We start from the raw sequence: 5,522 nt of genomic DNA, 5'->3' as shown, positions 1-5,522 counted from the left end.
GTGAGCTCAGCCACATGACTTGTTTGGGCCAGTGGGATGTTTAGCAGGTGTGACGGGGCAGAAGCTTTCAATCCTCTTCCATGATTGGACTTGCGTTTCTGTTGTTGCCGTGAGACTACCTCTAGGCTCGCCCACACCATAAGAGATAACGTGGCACAGAGTCACCTCGACTGTCCCAGCCAAGGCCAGTCTAGATCAGCCGGCCTATGCTCCAACAGGAAAGAGCCCAGACAAGGTCAGCAGAGTCACCTGGCCACAGTCTGAGTGTGAGCAGTAAACCCTGCTGCAGGCCGGGAGAGCTGTGGTGGCGTTACTGTCGCATTAGGTAACTGATGCAATTCTCAGTTAGAAAACTGAAGCCAAATAGAAAAGGGTAAAAGATTAAAACTGCCTGAGATCTCGGAGGCAGCCACTGTGACATCTCTTCATACACATGTGTGCGCGCACCATACACACCTCCATCCATATCCATGGTCACAGACTTAGTGTCACTTTGGCAAGATGGGGGAGGGTTTTGCGGCGAAGGCCGTAAAGGTAAGGGTGTGATGTCTCCCTCATAATGACCGTTGTTTGCCTCAGCGTATCTGGGAGGAGGTAACTGATGAAAGCTGCACCGTTGGGCGTGGAGAGAGGAAATCGAATGGCCGGGGTCTCAGAGAGATTGAACGACATCGTGAAACATGATGGGTAAGACATCCAGGACAACAACAGAAACAGGGACGGGGCCTTGGGAAAGATCTAGCTGGCTCATGCAAAACCCCGTCTTGTTGTCTGGGACCCTGGGGTTCATCCATTCTTTCGATGATTATTTATTGATGCATTTTACGTGTCATCACATCTTAGGAGCGAGGCCCTGAAAAGGTGACTGGGACATGGTTGGTCCTTTTCCCTGAGGAAAGAGTGACCGAGTAATTAGGTACCACGTGATGCCAGTTCTGAGAGGGGACGTAGGGAATAGAGAGCTTTCCAGAGGAAGGGCCGACCAAGCAGTGGGTGGGCGTTCGCCGGTTCGAGGGTGAGCGGAACAAGCTGGGGACAGTGAGAAGGGAAGGGACAGAGTTCGCAAAGGCACGGAGGCAAGCCCAGTCCCTGGGGGAATCGCTAGGAGATCAGGGAGGCCGAGGGGCGAGGAGCGTGACGAGAAGGAAGAACAGGGACACGGCGTTCCGACGCGGAGCCGCAGCTCTTGTATCTTTGTAAGGACAACCCGGAGCAAGAAATGCATGTTCGCGCAGTACGAGTACATGCACACAGAGCGATATTTCACCCTTCAACGTGCCATTCATTCTGACGTTTTCTATTCTGTCTTATTTTGTTTTTAAAATGTTGGTCATGGATGAAATCAGCTGATCACAAAAGAGCATTGATCACATGATTTGATTTACATGAAATGCTGCACCCGCCCAAACTAATCTATAGGGGTAGAACAGAGAGCAGTGGAGGCCTGGGGTGCGGGCGGGGTAGGGCAAGGTTAACTGCAAAGAAGCGAAAGAGAACTTTCTTAGGAGATGGAGATGTTCTATATCGAGAGTAGGGTGGTGGTTACACAGGCACATGCATTTGTTAAAAACAAATACATTAAAATAACTGCACATGAGGAAACTTTCTGGGGTGTGTGGTGATGTTCTACATTTTGACAAGAGATTTGCATTGCAGAGGCAAGTGCATCTGTCAGAGTCATAACACCGTACACTTAAGACGAGTGCCTTTCATCGTCTGTAAATTTTACATTAAAAATTGTGGACAAATATTGAGCCATGGTCGATATGCACACTGAAGTGTTAAGAAAAAGCATTCTGGTCTCTACAACTCGCTTTTTGAAAAGCATCAAAAAATAAGGTAGATTGGAAGATGGGTAGAGGAATGGGAAGATTGACAGATGTATCATAAAGCAAACATAATAAAATGTTAATGCATGTCAAGGCAATTCACTGGAGGAAAACTAACCCTTTCAATAAATGCTGCTGGTAAAACTGCATATCCATGTGCAAAAGAATGAAGTTGGGTCTTTACCTCACATCACATACAAAAATTACCTCAAAATGGATCAAGGACTCAGATATAAGAGCTAAACTACAAAACGCTTATGAGAAAATCTAGGTGTAAATCTTCCTGAGTTTATATTATGCAATGGTTTCTTAGCTACGGCACAAAAGCACAAGCGACAAAAGAAAAAATGATAAACTCGACATCATCAAATTTAAAAGCTCTTGTGCTCAAAGGAGTGAAAATGCAACCCACAGAATGGAATAAAACTTTTGCAAATCACTTATCCTGTAAGAGGCTTGTATTTAGAATATGTAAACAACTGCAATTAGTAATAACAATGCAAGAAGCAACCCAATTCAAAAATGGGAAAGGGTCTGAATAGACAGTTCTCCAAAAAAGATATGCAAGTGGCTGAGAAGCTCATGAAAAGCTGCTCAATATCTTCAGGGAAATGCAAATTAAACCACAGTGAGACCCCACTTCACACCCACTAGCACGGCTATTATCGAAGAGGGACAACAGCAAAGGTGGGTCAGGGCGCAGAGGAAGGGGGCGCTTGGACCCTGCTGCTGGGGATCTGAGGTGCTACAGTCACTTTGGAAAACAGTCCGGCTGCTCCTCACGGCATTTAAAATGTAGGTACTGAATGACCCAGCAGCCTCGCCCCTAGGCATACAACGAAGAGCAAGGAAGACACATGTCCGTGTAAAAACCTGTGTGTAACTGTCCGCAGCAGCGTCATCCGAGCAGCCAGAAGGAGAAATGCCCCAGATGTTCACCATCTGACTGTAGACAAATAAATGTGGCATGTCCACGCAAGGGAGGGTTACTTGGGAGTTGAAAGGCTGAAGTGCTGGTACATGCTGTGTGACCCTGTTTTCGTGGGAAGTAGACTGGTGTTGCCCAGGGTGGAAGACGGGACTGGGGGTGTAGGACACTGAGGTTAAGGGGTGCGGGGTTTCTTCTTGAGGCGATGAAAATGCTCTAATGTTGGTTGTAGTGAAGGCTGCACAAACCTGTGAATACACTAAAACAGTTGAACTGTACACTTTAAATATATGAATTGTATAGTTTACATCTCAATAACGCTGTTTTAAAAATTGCACTTCACCGAAATTAAAAGCCTCTAACTCTTCAAAAGACACTACCAAGGAAATAAAAAGGCAAGCCACAGACTATGAAAAAATATTTGCAGATTGTATATCTGATAAAGGACTTATATTCATAATACACAAAGAACTCTCAAAATTCAGTAAGAAAACAACTCAATTTTTAAAAATGAGCAAAAGACTTGTACAGACACTTCACTGATCAATATGGACAGATAGCGAGCGAATAAGCATAGGAAAAGATGTCCGACATCCTTAGGCATCAGGGAATTGCAAACTAAAACCACAGCGAGATTCCCCGACACGCGTGTTGGGATGGGTCAGATTTTAAAAATACATCACAACACCAAGTGATGGTGAGGGCTGAGACAGCTGGAATTCTCATAATTGCTGCTGGGGACACAAAATGGTGCGATCGTTTGGGAGACAATTTGACAGTTTCTTATAAACATAAAACATATGTTTCACCATATGACCCACTTTCCTACCCCCGGGTATTCACTCCAGAGAAACGAAAAGGTAGGTTCGCACAAAAACCTATCTGCAAATGTTTATGGCGACTTTATCGATAATTGCCAAAACATGGAAACAACCCAGATGCCTCTCAACTGACGAATGGATAAACCGTACAGAGTGGAATATTATTTAGTCGTTTAAAAAGTCTTCCAATATGCACAACACTATGGAAAAATCTGCAATGCACTATGCCTTGTGAAAGAAGCCAGACTTAAAATGCCACATGCTGTGTCACTCCGCTTATACGACAAAGTACAGGGAGAGAAAACAGATCCGCGGCCGGGGGAGGGGGGGAGGGGGGGCGGGGGTGCAGCGGCAGGAGGAAGGAGCAGGGGAGACCTTTTTGGGTTCGGACTATTCCCTATGGTGGCTGCTCCACTGTGTTTGTCAAAACTCAACAGAATCGTACACCAAAATGGGTGGCTCTCACAGTATATAAATTATACCTGAGTCTAAAAAATTAAAAAATATATATGAACGGTAGAATCCGCATGGCGTGAACATGGGTATTCACCGCACGATTCTTTCAACTTTCTGATATGTTTGAACATGATCATATTCAGAGGTGTGGCAAAAGGACATCGAAAAGGTGTTAGGTGGTGACACATAAGTGTATGTGTGACCAAAACAAATAAAAATAGTGAGACATTTCACCCTTCAAATTTTAAATAACAGTAAATATAATAATTAAAACAGTGTAGGTCATAACTCACTAACTTGATTTTCTAAGCTAGCGGTGGGCCTTGACCTTCAGTTTGAAAACCACTGCTTTAGCCCATATTCTTCAGGCATTTGAACTTTAATCTGAGGGAGCCTGGGGAGGGTGGGGCCTCAAGAAGCCAGCTGAGATGAGCCCAGTTCCACTGAAAAGGCAAAGTGCTGGCTTTCCCAACCTTGCTTGCAGCTGGGGCAAGGGCGTGCAAAAGCCTTCTGGGAAAGATTTGCCCCTCTGATAAAAAGACAGAGAGATAGAAAGAGACTTTAGCCATTGCTATGGAGAGAGGCGATGCTTGGAGCTGTGGCAGGCGTCTCATGACCATGAGGGCAGAGCTAAGGATAAAAGCCAACATGCTGAAGATGTCGGAACAGAAAGAGGGAAGGGCCCTTCCGACATTGCTGAGTCGCTGCCGGAACCCTGAGACCTCCTACCTTAAATACTTTGTCAAATCATATCTGGAATGTTCTTACGTAGAAGCCACTGTTAGTTGGGTACGCTGGTATCCGCGGCTGAACATATTTCATCGAATATCTTATTATGGAAATTTATACTGAGTAACTTAACTGGTATTTTCTACTTGTGGTCCTCAGGTTTTCCTCTACACACCAGGAAGGCACTCGTTTCATTACAAAGGGGTAGAGTTTTTACCAAGCCCTGAGCAAGTGTGGCCTTTTGTTACCACATTGCCCCATTTTTCGAGCGGTCAGATACCCCAGGGTTTTACGGGAAATTCCTCAACTTTAAATATCGATAATGAATTGAAATGTGTATAGAACTGTGCAGGACACACGAAACACGGAGTAATGGTGGCTCACGCTTACTGGGGGCTTCCTTCGCGCCACTCAGCTAAGTGGTTTGCATGTATTATTAACTCATTTAAGCTTCACGACAACCCCATCAGCGAAGTGCTTTCCATCCCTGCTTTACAGACAGCGAGCTGCGAGGGAGTACTTTGTCCTCGGTCTCCGAGATACTGCGTTTAAAACCTGAATTCGAACCCAGGTCCAGCTCCAGAGCCCAAGCTGTCCCCATTCAGCAGATGAGGAAACTGAGGTCCAGGGAGGTTAAGAAGTTGTCCGAGGTCTCGGGAGCGGAAACTGGCCAGGCAGGGATTGCAGTTAGGTCACAGAGATAGAAGAACCTTGCACCTGGTGCTGTCCCATAACCAGCCACCCGTTTCCCCCGCAGCG

At 45.7% G+C, this 5,522-nt stretch overlaps 1 long non-coding RNA gene across 1 annotated transcript; it reads right to left on the bottom strand.

The window, feature by feature from the left end:
- Positions 1 to 2,269: 2,269 nt before the first annotated feature.
- On the bottom strand, positions 2,270 to 5,516 carry LOC111733928. Its single transcript, XR_002778242.1, has 2 exons — positions 4,764 to 5,516; positions 2,270 to 3,016 (listed from the first exon to the last, which is right to left on the bottom strand). It is a non-coding gene; the product is annotated as an uncharacterized LOC111733928 (long non-coding RNA).
- Between the last annotated feature and the right edge of the window lie 6 nt (positions 5,517 to 5,522).

Source organism: Pteropus vampyrus, unplaced genomic scaffold, assembly GCF_000151845.1.
Source record: "Pteropus vampyrus isolate Shadow unplaced genomic scaffold, Pvam_2.0 Scaffold695, whole genome shotgun sequence".
Lineage (NCBI taxonomy): Eukaryota > Metazoa > Chordata > Mammalia > Chiroptera > Pteropodidae > Pteropus > Pteropus vampyrus.
This window is presented reverse-complemented; position numbering and strand designations above follow the sequence as displayed.